Source organism: Heterocephalus glaber, unplaced genomic scaffold (genome assembly GCF_053883595.1).
Source record: "Heterocephalus glaber isolate CG9 unplaced genomic scaffold, H.glaber_assembly_v1.0 deba00001504, whole genome shotgun sequence".
Taxonomy (NCBI): domain Eukaryota; kingdom Metazoa; phylum Chordata; class Mammalia; order Rodentia; family Bathyergidae; genus Heterocephalus; species Heterocephalus glaber.
The window spans coordinates 3871410-3887192 of NW_028258324.1; the positions used below are offsets into that span (position 1 = coordinate 3871410).

Sequence of the window (15783 nt, forward strand, 5' to 3'; positions counted from 1 at the left end):
CTAAACTCCTCCTCAGAAGGCCAGGCCCCTGCGCGCGGGGTACCGTGGGAGTGGAGGCGGCCCGGCGGCCAGGAGGCTGCAGTACTCCATTTCCCGGCGGGCAGAGCGCCGAAGACGGCGGCGCGGTGCCTTTGTGGAAGCAGTGGCCCGCTGGGAGGAAGTTCCGGTCTCCGAGGCGCTGGGTCGGTGGCGGTGGCTGAGGAGAAGGAGGAGCGGGCCGCGGCGGCTGCGCTGCCTCGGTAAGGGACCGGGGTGGAAGAGAGGGCCCGCCAGAGACTTAGGGATAAGAACCTTCGCAGTGGGCCGCTCTGGATGGCGTGGGCCCGCGCGGCTCGGAAGCCGCGGCTCCGGAGCCGCGGGGCGGCCACGGCCTCCGCAATTAGAAAGAGAACAGAGCAGCGGTGTGATCAGGGAGGCGCCGCCCGCGGCAGGGCCTGGGGCGGGGCCCGGGGCAGCAGCAGAATTACCGGTCCCGGCGCGGAGCGAGGACCGCTGTGGGGCTAAGGGTCGGCGCGTGGTGGCGGCTCCATGCTCCCGGTCTGCGGCGAAGCTATGGGTGGGCTCTTTCTTCCTGTTTGTCTGCTTCTGTTCCAGTTCTGAGGCATTGCTAGAGCGGGAGCCTTTCTCTTGTCCAACACGTAGCGTTGCACGCAGACACCGACAGACACAAGTGGGCTGGGCCGGGCGGGAGGGCGCGAGAGCTCAGCCGGGTCAGGCGGGAACGACCTGGTGGGTTCATCGCCCGTTGTGCGAATGTGAGAGGAGAGGAATGTGTCCCATTTTTACACTTTAGGTTCTTGTAAATATGTGTTTTTCTCCTAACTTTGGAATTGATGTTGTGCTAATGAGTTCAACTCCGGGCCAGCCTTTTTTAATAAAAAGAAAAAGCTTGCTTTGTAGCGTGAATAAACTATGAGGGTAATTGAATTTTTGTGCACATTATGGGTTTGCTTGTGATGTTCAGAGTAGCTGGATCTAAGTGAAAGAGTTGAGTGGAATCTCATGCAGCGAGTCACCTGGTTCACATTCTGAACCATGGATTGTGCCCTAGCTTTATTAGTTCCCAACTTCCTGTTTAGTAATGCCATCAACGTGAATGACTTAATTAAAAATACAGTATGTCACTGTTACGAAACTTGTGAGGACTGTAAGAAGAGATATTAAGAACTGGTACCATTTGGTGAAACATAAAAGTTGAATCTGAACTTTGTCTCCTTAAGTAGCACCTGTGTAAATACCTAACCTTTAGGATAGGTACCAGGTCTCTCTACAGTTGTAATGCCCTTCCTTACGGAATCTCCCTGTTCCCCCAATACTGGGGCTAGAACCCAAGGCTTTATGAATTCTATATGCAAGGGCTCTCCCATTGAACTGTATTTCCCCCCTCCCCCCAGCTCTCCTTACAGAATTTTGGGACTAGACTTAGGTTTATTTTTCTTACCTTTAGGGTCTCCTAGCCTTTCAGACAGGATAGAATCGCCAAGGGGGACGTTACTAAATGTACTCTTTAGGAAGAAATTTGAGCAAGATTTTAATCTTCTGTCAACATGTTTAATGTATAAACATGTTAATCTGATTCGGTTGCATAGGGACGAAAACTATTGGAAAGTTGTGAAAATTTAAAAGTCATAAATCTTGCCTGTGATCCCATGCCTGTAATTGCAGTACTCAGGAAGCTGAGGCAGAATTGCTGTGAATTTGAGGCCAACCTGGGCTACATAGTGAATTCAAGGCCAGCTTGAACTGCATAGCAAGACTCTGTCTCCAAAAAAAAAAAAAAGTCACAACTCTTTCTTTGAAGCCGTATATAGTGGCTTCAAATGTAGTTGTGTAATCACACCCTTCTGGATGGCTGAGACAGGAGGATTGAAAGTTTGAGTCCAGCCTGGGCAATTTAGCAAGGCCCTGTCTCAAAATAAAGGGCTGAGAGTATAGCTCAGTACAAAGGCCCTGCATTCAATTCCCAGTACTGTGCCCTCCAACAAAAAGAAAGTCATTCTTAGAATCTTCTAGTTATGTACCAAGCAAGCTATATACAAATTTTGTTAGGTACTCACAACGCGTTCATTTTGTTAGCTTTGTTCACTTAGTTAACTGGAACTTACTCAGTTAACTGGAACTTACCTTACCACACTGTGGAACTCAGTGTAGCAGAGTGGAAGACTGGGTAACTATAGTAAGAGGTCAGATCAGATAGGGACTGAATCCTTGCTACCTTCACTAACTCATTGACAATGAGCAAATTGCCTAGTTTCTTTGGGCCTCAATTTCCTCAAAAGCAATGAAGTTGGGCTGGGGATTCAGCTCAGTGGTTCCGCCAGCTGCCTTACAAGCACAAGAACTCAGGTTTGATCCCCAGTACCACACACACACACAAAAAGAGCACTGAAGTTAATAGATACAGTTACCTCAGCTGGGTGTAGTGATTCACGCCTGTAATCTCAGCACTTGGGAGGCTGAGGCAGGAGGATGGCCATGAGTTCAAGGCCTGCCTGAACTACTTAGCCAGACCTTGTCTCAAACAAAGAAAGAAGATATATATATATATATATATCTCCACCTCATAGATTTGTATGTGTGAAAGAGATTTATGTAATACATGGAATGCCCATATGACAGTGTTTGGTATGCAGAAGGCATCCCCTAAATATTAGCCACAACTATTACTTTTTTTTAAAAAAAAAAAGATAGCTTTATTGAAATACAGCTCATATACTATATAATTTAGGTATTTAAGGTGTATAATTCAGTGACTTTAGATGTATTTCACTACTTTTAGATATCATGTTAAATATATATTTTTACATATAACAAAATTTACTTTTTAAGCCATTTTGAAATACATAATTCAGAGCTGTGAAAGGTGGCACATGCCTGAATTCCAAGCACTTGGGAGGCTGAGGCAGGAGGATTGCTGACAGGTTTGAGGCCTGCCTGGGCTACATAGTGAGTTCAAGGCCAACCTGAACTACGTATCGAGACCCTTTCTCTCTCAAAAAAAGTATAATTCACTGGCATTAGTTACATTTACCGTGTAGTGCAACCAACAGCATTGTCTGTGCAAAACTTTTCAACCTTTCAAGTAATTCTGTGATCATTAAACAGCTTACTCTTGCCTTCTAGCCCCTGGTAACCTCTAATCCATTTTGTCCTCCACTCCCATCAACTTTCTCTGAGTTTGCATGTTCTAGGTACCAAGTATGAATGGAATGATACAATATTTCTCTTTATTTTTTTTTGTCTGGCATATTGCACTTGGAATAGTTTCAGTTGATCCATGTTGTAATATGTATCAGAACTTCATTCCTTTATGTGGACTACATTTTGTTTATTTAGTCATCTGGTGTCTATTCTTGGGTGGTTTCTACCTTTTGGGTCTAGTGAATACTGCTATGAATAATGCTTGTTGTGTGTGGTGTTTTGTTTTGTTTGTTGATTTTTTGAGACAGGGTCTGGCTATGTAGTTCAGACTGGCTTTGAACTCACTATGGATCATAGGGTGGCAATCCTCCTGCCTCAGCCTCTCAAGTGCTAGCATCACAGGTGTGCATCACCACACCTGGCTCTGTTGTGTGTTTTGTGGTGCTAGAGATTAAACCTAGGGTCTCACACATACATGCTAGGCAATTGCTGTACCACTGAACCAAGACCCTGGCTGCATTTGAACTCGTTTTTTTTTTTTTTGATACTGGTGATTGAACCTAGGGATGTCCTACTATTGAGCTCCATTGCCCGCCTCTCCTTTTTGGTTTTTGAGACTGAGTCTTGCTAAGGTGTGTAGTCCAGGCTGGCCTTGAACCCAGTGTCTTCTTGCCTCAGGATTCCAAGTGCTGGAATTAGAAGTATGTGCCTTCATACCTGGTTTTTCTCAGCTCTTTTTATTTATTTCTTTTTTTTAAGACAAGTTGTTAAGTTGCCCAGGTTTGCTTGGAATTTATGATACTCCTCTCTTAGCCTCCCAAGTAGCTGGGATTATGATATAAGTGTGTACCACTGTGCCCAGCTCATTTTAACCATTTTTACATCTACTGTTGTGGGGTATGAAATTTCATTATTGTGTATTTGTTATCACCGTTCAGCTTCAGAAATTTTTTTATCTTTTCAAACTGAAATTCTATAACCATTTTACAGTAACTGTTTATTCTCCTATCCCCTAGTCAAGTGATGGTGAACCTTTTAGAGCATTCAGTGATATGAACAGCCTGCTGCAGCAGGTGTGCCATAGGTTTATCATCACTGCCCTAGCCTCTGACAGCCACTAAGCCTAGAAGAACTTCATTCCTTTTTAAGGCTGAATAATATTCCATTATATACCACATTTTGTTTATCCATCCATCAGTTGGTGGCCACTTTGTTTCTGCCTTTTAACTATTGTAAACATTGGTATAAAAACATCTGTTCAGGTCCTTTCTCTTTCTGTCTTTCTTTCTTGACCCAGAAGTGAATTGCTTGATGAAATATCTGTTTATTGTTATTTTTATAATAATAATATCATCATCATCACAGTATAGGAATTAATCCCAGGGCCTTGTGATGCCAGGCATTTGCCTACCACTGAGCTATATTAGCTTTCAGTGCACCTAACTTGTTTAAAGAACTACCGTGTGGTGGCACGGTTACTGTACCATTTTACATTTCCACCAGCAGTGCACAAGGATTCTATTATAGGCTGAATTGTGCCTCACGCTCCTCATATTCATTTGTTGAACCTCAAACTCCTAAGATAAGTGTATATGTGGGTGTATTTGAAGATAGTATCTTTTTTTTGGTACTGGGAATCGAACTCAGGTCTTTGCGCTTGCTTTCGAGGCAGGCTGCAGAACCACTGAGCTAAATCCCCCGCCCTGAAGATAGTATCTTTAAGGAGATGAAATTAAAAGAAGTCTAGCTAGACAAGTAGTGCATGCCTGTAATCCCAGCATTCTGGGAGGCTGAGGTGGGAGGATTGAAAGTTCAAACCCAGCCTGGGCAACTTAGTGAGGTCTTGTCTCAAAAATAAAAAAGGGGGGACCAGGGATTTAGCTCAGTGGTTCTACTACCTGCCTCCGAAGCACAAGGTCCTGAGTTCAATCCCCCGTTCCAAAAAATAAATAAATAAATAAGGGGGCGGGGGATGTAGCTCAGTTGTGCCATGCCTGCCTGGCAAGCACTAGGTCCTGTGTTTGATCTCTGGTACCAAAACAAACAAACAAACAAATAAACATTAAAAAGGGTGAGGGCCCGGGGATTTAGCTCAGTGGTTCCACAGCCTGTCTTGAAAGTGCAAGGTCCCGAGTTCGATCCCCTGTACCAAAAAGGGGGGGGGGTGGTAATATAGCTCAGTGTGAAAGCCCTGGGTTCAGGCTCCACTACCCAAAACAAAACAAAACGAAAACCCACGTTGTAAGTGTGAGGCATTACTTACTAGGACTGGTGTCCCTATAAGATTATGTACCAGAGTTGTACATGTACAGCAAAAAGGTCATGTGAGGGAGCCCCAAGGTCTGCAAACCAAGGAGATGGTGGAAATAGCATTAACTTTGCTAGCACCTTAATCCTGGACTTCTGACCTCTAAAAGTGTGAGAATTAAATTTTTGTTGTTTAAACCATCCAGTCAATGGTATTTTGTTGTGGCAGTTCAGATTGGTCTTGAACTCACTATGTAGCCCAGGCTAGCCTCAAACTCACAGCATGCTGAGATTACAGGCATGCACCACCATGGCCAGCTTTTGTGTATGTGTTCTTTTTTTTTGGTACTGGGGATCGAACTCAGGACCTTGCACTTGGTGAGGCAGGCAGTGGCACCACTGAGCTAAATCCTGGGCTCCTACTTTTGTGTTTTTTAAATAGTAGTTAACCTGATGGGTGTGAGGTAATACATCATTGTGGTTTTAATTTGTATTTCCTTAATGATTAGTGATTTTTTTTTTTAATGATTAGTGATTTTTAAGCATCTTTGTGTATATGTGCACATGCAGTGCTGGGGATTAAACTTGGGGCCTCTTGCATGCTAGGTAAATGTTCTGTTACTGAGCTACTCCAGCCTTTGAGCATTTTTTTAATGTGTTTGTTGGCCATTGTTTCTTTTCTTTTTTTTTTTTTTTTTTTTGGTACTGGGGATCGAACTCGGGTCCTTGCGCTTGCAAGGCAGGAGGCAGAACCACTAAGCTAAATCCCCAGCCCTATTGGCCATTTGTATAACCTCCTTTGGAGAAATATCTTCATATCTTTTGACTTGTTTTTTTTTTTTCTTTATTTTATTTTAAGTATTGTGGATTGAACCCAGGGCCTTCACACTGAGTTACATCCTCCTTTCCCCCTTAAAGTTTTACTTTGAGACAGGGTCACATTAAGTCACTAAATTGCCCAGACTGGGTTTGAATGTGTGATCCTTCTGTCTCGGCCTTCCAGAGTGCTGGCATTATAAGTATGTGGTGCTATACCTGGCCCTTTTTTTTTTTTTTTTTTGGTGTTGGTGGTGCTGGGGATTGAACCCAGAGCCTCCTACATGCTAGGCAAATACTCTACCTTTGAGCTATATCCCCAGCCCTTTGACCTTTTTTTAATTCCTGAAATGTTTTTGCTGTTTTGAGTTAAGGTCTTCTATACTGTATAGCCCAGGCTGTCCTAGAGCTTGTAGTCCTCCTGCCTTTGTCTCTTCACTGCTGAGATTACAGGTTTGTGTCACCATGCCCTGCTCCCTTGACGTGTTTGTTTGTTTGTTTGTTTTGAGCAGGGTTTCAATATGTAGTCCAGGCTGGTCTTGAATTTACTATGTAGCCCAGGCTGGCCTTGAACTCATGTGATCCTCCTGCCTCAGCCTCCTGAGTGCTGGGATTAAGGTGTGGTCCACCACACCTGGCTTCCCTGGACCTTTTTAAAATTGTTTTCTGTTGTTGAGTTTTAGAAGTCCTTCATATAGTTTAGATATGAATTGTTTATCTGATAAGGATTTTTACATGTATTTTCTGCTCTTCAATGCGTTCTCTACTCTGTTGATAGTGGCCTTTGGTGATTTTTGGTGGGGGGGGGCATTGTTGTTTGAGATAGGGTCTTGCTAGGTAGTCCACGCTGGCTTTGAACTCACTGCGTAGCCCAGGCTGGCCTTGAAGTTGCAGCAGTCTTCCTGCCTTGGTCTCCTGAGTGCTGGGATTATAGGGGTGTGCCACTGTGCCCAGCTGCTAGTGGCCTTTGGTGCACATAGGTGCTTGTTTTTATGATACTAGGGAGCCATATCCTCCCCCGCATTTTTGGTACCAGGGGTCGAACTTGGGTCCTTGCACTTTCGAGGCAGGTGGTGGAACCACTGAGCTAAATCCCCGGCCTTTTGTATGTAGCCCAGACTAGCTTTGAAGTGGAGGTCCTCCTGTACAGCCTTCTGAATCCTGGGATTATAAGTGTCTACTACAGCCGTTGTAGTGGGTATGTATCTGTATATTGGTATCTCATTGTAATCTTTTTTTTTTTTTGGTACCAGAGATCGAACTCGGGTCCTTGCAGGGTCCTTGCATTTGCGCAGCAGGCAGGGAAACCACTGAGCTAAACCCTGGCCCTCTCATTGTAATCTTAATTTGTGCTTTATTGAAGGCTAACCCTAATGAGCACCTGTCACCTATGTATTGTAAACATTAAACATTCTCTGATACAGTTTGCCTATTCACTTTTTAACAGTGTCCTTTGAAGGGCAGAATTCAACTTGGATCTTTTCCTTTGATGGTTTGTACTTTCTGGATCCTGTTTAAGAATTCTTTACTGATACTGAGCTCTGGAAGATTGTCTCCTGTATTTTCTTTTTTAGAAGGTTTATACTTTTTTATGTTTATCTGTGATCTTTTTTTCTTTTGGCAGTAATGGGGATTGAACTCAGAGTCTTCATACTAAGCTACATCTCAACTCTTTATTTTTTTATTGTTATTTTTTTTTGGTACCAGGGATTGAACTTGGGACCTTGTGCTTGCATGGCAGGCAGCTGAACCACTGAGCTAAATCCCCAGCCTGTCAACTCTTTCTATTTTTTGAGATTTTTTTTTTTTTTTTCTTTTTTTGGTACTGGGGATCAAACTCGGGTCCTTGTGCTTGCGAGGCAGGCACCGGAACCACTGAGCTAAATCCCCAGCCCTTGTATTTTTTGAGATTTTGAGACAACTTGCTAAGTTGCCCAGGCTGGGCTCGAACTTTGATTTTCCTGCTTTAGTCTCCCGTAGTGGTAGGGTTATAGGTACCCAGACATTTCATGTCTGGCTCATTTCTAATTAATTTTTGAGTGGTATGATGGTAGACAAAGCAAGTAGCATCAGTGGGAAATCGTGATTCTGGAGAGGGAGCCCAAGAAACCAATAACCCATTTAGGGAAGGCAGCAAGCGCACTTATGGATCTGAGAAGGACTTTTTCAAGGCCTTGTAATGAATTAGAATGAGTACACTTAAATTTTGTGTGGGGGGGTGTGGTAATGCTGGGGATTGAAGCCAGGGCCTTCACACTGACCTACATCCCCAGCCCTTTAAAAATTAAAAAAAACACAACTTCTTAAAAATATTAATTAATTTTTTGAGACAAGGTCTCACTATGTAGCCCAGGCTGGCCTCAAACTTGTGGTGATCCTCCTGCCGCAGCCTCCTGAGTACTGGAATTACAAGCATGTAATGCCTTACAAGCATGTCCAGCCTTATTTTATATTTTGAGACAAGGTCTTGATAAGTCCCTAAATTGCCCACGCTGGTCTTGAATAAGTGATCCTCCTGTCTCAGCTTCTCAGAGTGCTAGGATTATAAGCTTAGACTACCATGCCTGGTACTTAAAACTTTTAAGTGGGAATCTTTTTTGGAGAAAGAGTACTTCCAGAAGCCACTAATTCTAGTTCCACAGTGCATATTAAAGATGGGAATGTTTAAGAGCTTGTAGTTGGATCTCTTCCTCTTAGGAGGAAGTTCAAAGAAACCCTTGCCCATGATACTCTTAGCTGAGTGTCCTGTGGGGTCTGTAGTATTTACTTTGGGAAAAAAATGTTTACAGCAGGATCATAACACTGCTTCATAACACAGCTAAAACAAACAGAATAGGGCCCCTGGTCTCCCCCCCCCCCCCCCCCATAAATCAAACTCAGGACCTTGTGCTTGAGAGGCAGGTTCGGCACCACTGAGCTAAATCCCTATTTTATTGGTTTTCTTTTGGAGCTGCTTTAAGAGGGATGGCTCAAGGTATTGGTATTATGTTGCAAGTGATGAAATTCTTGTACCTGGGCAAAGTGAACCAACTATTTGCTCATAATGTTTTTATTAATCAAGAATGAAAGGTGGGGTGTGGCACATGCCTGTAATCCCAGCACTTGGGAGGCTGAAGCAAGAGGATTTCCGAGAGTTCGAGACCAGCTTGTATTACATACTGAGTTCCAGGTCAACCTGAACTACATAGTGAGACTCTTTATCTCAATCCCCTCCTCCCCAAAAAGAATGAAATACAAAATAATATGACAATTTCTGAAAAAACCACCACCACCACCACCACCAAAACCCAAACTACATGCCAGGCATGGTGGTACACATCTGTAATCTCAGCACTTGGGAATCTGAGGTAGGAGGATCATTAATTCAAGGCCAACCTGAACTACAAATAGAGGCCCTGTCTCAAAAAAAACCCAATAAAAAACAAACAAGGCTAATTTATTTATGCTTGATATTGAACCCTGAGCCACATCCTTAGCCCATGTTATGGTATCTTACCACAATTTTTTAAAAAATTGGAGAAAATGAAGAATAGAACATAGTAGAGGTTCAAAAACAATCAGCTGTCATGTTTCTAACCATAAAGGCTGCTTCCTTACAGTGGGGATGCTTCATTCTTACAGTCTACTGGTCATCTTTCAGGAAAGCAGAATGTTTAGGTTCTGGGGAGTATGGTTGATAAACTGAAAATTAAAGGGAATTGACGGAAGGATATCACTAGGAATGTAGCCTAAATCTTAATGTAATGTTTACTACTTCTCAGGAGCAGCTGACCTATGTTCAACATGTAACTATTTCTCACCTCAACCTTTAAAGCTCTTATTTGGCTGGGTATTGGTGATGCATGTCTATAATCCCAGCTATTTAGAAGGCTGAGGCAAAAGAATTACAAGTTCAAACCCAGTTTGAATGATTTAGGGGAGTGATGGCAAACCTTTTAGAGCTTTCAGTGATACAAACAGCCAATATGGAAAGTGTGCCATATTGCCATATGTTCGACATCACTGATTTAAGGAGGCCTCTTCTCAGAGGGGGAAAAAGGCAGGGTATATAGCTCAGTGTTCCTTGGGTGGGGATTGGGGGTTCTTATTTGCATATTTACTGCTACCACCAAGATATGTACCTGCAGCAACTTCTGGGGCATTTATCCGAGTCTTGAGAATTCACAACCAGGGCTCTTCTACCCTTTGCCCTGTAGTATCTGTTGAGGTTGGGATCTGAGCAGTGAGGTGGCAGGCTCCCACTGTGTGTTTGCTGCCAGCCATAGTCTTGTATGGGATTCATGTTTTCATACTGTGTATTTTCAAAGCTAGTTGATATGTTAGGAGATTTGTTATCACTCCTTAGTAGATTGTGGCATTCATAGTCCCTGTCCTGCTGTCTGATAATCGTCAGCATTTAAAGCCTTAACCTGGCATTTGGATCATCCTAAAGTGCCAGTTTACTTATATAGTTCGGCTCTGCCAGTAATTTAAGATTTTTCACCCATTTAAAGTTTGAGAATAGTTTGAGATCCTTTTGGCCTCAAGACCTGTAATTGTTTGCCTTCTCACATTAAATTGCATATCTCTTAAGAGCTTCTCCTATCCTGAGGAAATCTTTGGAGGGAACCACTACTAGATGGTTTGGTAATCTTGCCCTATTCCTACCAACAGTGTGTGCGGGTTCTGATTTCTCTGTATCCCAGTCAGTACTTGTTAGTACTTGTACTCTTGCAGGCTAGGCCCTCAAGCATGCTAGGCAAGCACTCTGCCATAGAGCTACAAGCAATTTTAGAAATTCTTTTTTAAAAGTTTCAAGAAATTTTATTTTATCTCTTTCTCCCTCAAGCCCCTTCCCCTCCCTGTGTACAAAAGCTTTGTTTCCATTTTTTCCTTCTATTTTCACTTTTTTTCTTGTCCCTTTCTTCCCTTCTCTATCCTTCCTCCCTTGTTTGCCTTCCCATTTGAACACTTTCTTCCCAACATTCATTATACATTTCAGTTCTTTTTTCTATTTTCAGTTTCTCGCCAGAGAAACAATGCAATATTTAAACATGTGTGTCTGATTTATTTCACTTAACAGTATGGTCTCAAGTTCCATCCATTTAGCTTTAAATGGCTGAAGCTCATCCTTCTTTATGGCATAGTAGTACTCCATTGTGTAAAAAAACCACCACACCTTCTTTATCCACTCATCAATTGCTGAGCATTTGGACTGGTTCCAAGATTTAGCTATTACAAACTGTGCTGGTATAAACATGGCTGTTCATATATCACTGTGGTATGATGTTTTTTATTCTTTCAGGAAGATACCAGGAAGAGGTATAGCTGGGTCAAATGGAACCTCTAGTTTTAGTTCTTTGAGAAATCTCCACACTGATTTCCACAGTGGTTGCACCAGTCTACACTCCCACCAACAGTAGAGAAGGGTTCCTTTTTCCCCACAGCTCCTCCGCATTTGTTATTAGTTGATTTCTTGATAGCAGCCATTCTTTCTAGAGTGAGGTGGCATCTCAGTGTTGTTTTAATTTGCATTAGAAGTTCTTTTTCAAGAATGTCTTAGGGCCAGGGATTTAGCTTAGTGGTACCGCACCTGCCTCAGAAGTGCCAGGTCCTGAGTTCGATCCCTGGTACCAAAAAAAGAAAAAAATGTCTTTAGTTGCGCTGTTGTGGATGCTTTGATGTTCTAATTAATCCAAAACATTTACCTTTCATGGTCATTTTGACTTTGGGGAAGAGCCAGAAGTTGTATGATGTCATATCTGGTGAATAAATTAGATGAGGATACACCATAATGTTTTATGAGCTTGCATTTCTGTTGGATGGTACTTGGCAGCAGTATTAACTGTATTTTTTTAACCATTTTTTTAAATCATACCTTATGAAGTTACTTCCAGAACTGCTTTGAAGAGTGGCAAGAACAATGGGATAAGTGTGTTTGAAACAAGGAAAATTTGGGGGTGATAATGGCAATGTGTCTTTTGCTGTAGTAAATTTTTAAACATTTAAGCATTTACTGTATTTTTCAGTCACCACTTGTATATCCCCAGCCATTATCTGTCTTTATGATTATAGCTACCCAAAGGAGATTAAATGGTATCCTTTGTGGTTTTGATTTTTCTGTCCTTTGTGGCTAATACTGGATGTTTTCCTGTGTTTATTTGGCATTTTTTATTTTTGGATAATTGTCTTTTTTTTTTTGGTAACGGAGATCGAATTCAGGACCTTGTGCTTTCGAGGCAGGCAGCAGAACCGCTGAGCTAAATCCCCAGCCCTGGAGAATTGTCTATTGAGTCTTTGCCCATATTTTAAGTTGGGTTACTTTTTTTGTTATTGAATTGTATTTATATATTCTAGATAAAAATCCCTTATCAAATATATAATTTACACAGAATTACTGCTGTTTTGTAGGCTGGTTTGTTTCTTTTCTTTCTTTTCTTCCTTCCTTCCTGTCCATCAGTCATCTTTTTTATTGGTGATATTGGGGCTTGAACCCAGGGCCTTCACATTTAAGCTACACCCCCAGTCCTTTGTTTGTATATATGTATGTGTATATGTGTATGTATTTATTTTTTGGAGACTGGGTCTCACTATGTTGTTCAGGCTGGCCTCAAAATTGTGATGATCCTGTGGTGGAATCACAGGTGTGTACCACCATGCCCAGCTTCACTTGTGTTTTTTTGTTTGTTTGTTTTGTTTTGTTTTTTGAGACAGAGTCTTGCTATGCAATTCAGGCTGGTCTTGAACTCACTATGTAGCCAAGGCTGTCCTGGAACCTATGGTGATCCTTCTATCTCAGCCTCCCAAGTGCTGAGATTATAGGCATGTGCCCCCATGCCTGGATCCAGCTTCACTTTCTTGATAGCATCCTTTAAAGCGTAAAAATTTTGGGGCTGGGGATTTAGCTCAGTGGTGCCGCTGCCTGCCTTGCAAGTACAAGGTCCCGAGTTTGATCCCTGGTACCAAAAAAAAAAGCATAAAAATTTAAAATTTTTCTCCCCCAGTGATGAGGATTGAACCCAGAACCTCATGCATGATATGCAAGTGCTCTAGTGCTGAGCTAAAATCCCTAGCCCCTAAGTTTTTGTTGACACTTTATCCTTTTTTCTTCTTGTTGCTTGCTTTTTGTTATGTACTTCAGGCTGTCCTTGAACTCACTATGTAGACCAGGCTGGCTTTTTTTTTTCTTTTTTTGTACCAGGGATCGAACTCGGGGATCGAACTCGGGTCTTTGCACTTGCTTGTGTAGCAGGCGGTGAAACCACTGAGCTAAATCCCCGGGCCAGGCTGGCTTTGAACTTGGGCAATTCTCCTGTCTCAGCCTCCCTAGTGCTGGGATTACAGGCGGGTAGCAAGCACCATGCCTGGCTTTGCTTTTGTTTTTGTTTGGGGCCTATGCTTGCCAAGCCTGTTTTCTACCAGTAATGTATTCCCCTAGACCTGCATACTTTTAAACTTAATCTGTCCTTATCCTACATCAGTTAACACAGATATCTTATTTTTTCTGAGAATTGCTAGTATTCCAGTAGTACGCATATACTCTATTGACACACATTTATGTTTTATGATATTTGGTATTACAAATGGCAAAATGCGAGACTATGTACCTTTGTAAACATGTCACTTCACACTGAAAATGTCTAGAGAATGAATTCCTAGGAATGGAAGTGTAAAGTCAGATGCCATGTACAGTACATTTAATTTTTTTGAATTTTTAAGCTTACCTTATGTTACTGATTTCTAACTTTGTCCTATTTTTGTCAGGGAAGATATTTTATATGGAATCTGTCTTTAAAAATCTGTTGAGAGGGGCCGAGGATTTAGCTCAGTGATTTCGCTGCCTGCTGCGCAAGCTCCAGGACCGGAGTTCGATCTCTGGTACCGCTCCCCCCCCCCCGCCCCCCGCCAAAATCTGTTGAGACTTTTTGGCAGACTGACATGTAGTCTATTCTGGAAAATGTCCCATGTGCATTTTAGAAGAGCCATTCTGCTATTGGATTTTTTTTTTTTTTTTTTGTACCAGGGATCGAACTAGGGACCTTGCACTTGCGAGGCAGGTGGCGGAACCACTGAGCTAAATCCCTGGACCTTTATTTTTTAAGTTTTGAGACAGGATCTCACTAAATTGCTAAGTTGTCCAGCCTGGGCTGAAACTTGTGATCTTCCTGCCTCAGCCATTCAAAAGTAGTAGAATTAAAGACATGGGTCACCACACCTGGCTAGCTAGAGTGTTTTTGTCATAAGATCTAGTTGGTTGTTTCAGTTATCTTTCCTTCAGTTACTTCTTTCCTTTCCTTGATCAATTTCTTCATTGTTGTGGTGTTTGAAATTTTCAGCTATTATCATAGAACTCAACTCTTCTCTTTTCTCTTCTCTTCTCTTTTCTTTTTTTTTTCTTTCGACAGAGTCTTGAGACAGGGTCCTTCTGCTTCAGCTTCCCAAGTGCTGGCATTACAGGTGTGCACCACCATGCCCAGTTCATAGAACTATTTCTGCTTTCAATTCTTTCAACTTTTGCTCCATATATTTTGAGGTTCTGTTAGTAGATGTATTATGTTTCATTTTAATTTTTATTCATACATGTTTGCAGTGCATAATGATTACAATCCTCATGGAGAATTGGTATTTGTACACAACACATCTTAATTTTTTTTTTACCCTCTCCTGCCCCCTCCCTCCCTCCTCTGTCCATCTCTTGGTCCTTTTCCCTTTGGCAAAAGATCTTTTTTCTTCTTCTTATCTCTTCTCTTATTTTGCTCTTTATTTATTTAATTTTTTTGTTATTTATTTATTGATTGATTGATTGATTGATTAGTACCGGGGATCAAACTGGGGTCCTTGCGCTTGTGCAGCAGGCGGCAAAACCACTGAGCTAAATCCCCGGCCCTTTGCTCTTTATTTATAATTTGAGTTTCTCTTATAAGAGAAACCATGTGATATTTAAACTTGTGTCTGACTTTATTTCATTTAACATTATTGTTTCAAAGTACATCCATTTTCCTACAAATGACTCAAGTTTATCTTTCTTTATGGAAAAGTAATACTGCATTGTATATAAATACCACACTTGCATCTGTGTGTGGACATACAGATTACTTCCAAGATTTAGCTATTATAAATTGTGCTGCTATAAAACATGGGCATGCATGTACGACTGTAATATGTCTTTCAGTCTGGTGTTCTGTTTGGAAAATTCTTGCCTAAACCTGTGTCTTCAATAATTTTACCTGTTTTATCTTTTTTTAAAAACCTGTTTTATCTTCTAACAGACTGTTTCTGTTTTAATGTTTAGTTCTTTGATACATTTTGATTTTAGTTTTATTACATGGTAAGAGATATGGGTCTAGATTCAATCTTTTGCATATGGATAGACAGTTTTCCCAGCAAATAGATCACACTCACACACACACACACACACACGCAGAGAGGTATCTCAGTTCATGAATGCTTTTGTTTGCAAACAATTTGGTTCACAAATCTAGGCATTTGACTAAATTTTGTTATTGTTTGCAAACTACATTGGTTGACAAACATGACTGTGGCCATCTTTCCTACATAAACACAAACATGACCATCTTTTACACAATTGTAGAAAAAATT

General features: G+C 41.7%; 1 protein-coding gene across 7 annotated transcripts in view; it reads left to right on the forward strand.

Moving 5' to 3' along the window:
- Positions 1-108: 108 nt before the first annotated feature.
- The window catches only part of Rbm6 (RNA binding motif protein 6), a 107314-nt gene continuing 91639 nt past the window's right edge, over positions 109-15783 (forward strand). For 4 of the 7 annotated variants that reach the window (XM_021264762.2, XM_021264816.2, XM_004834072.4 and 1 more), the window contains exon 1: positions 109-239. The gene's annotated coding sequence lies outside the window, so the exon portion shown is untranslated. The remainder of the gene's footprint in view (positions 240-15783) is intronic. The other 3 variants (XM_013070183.3, XM_087186100.1, XM_087186099.1) reach the window with 3 other exon arrangements.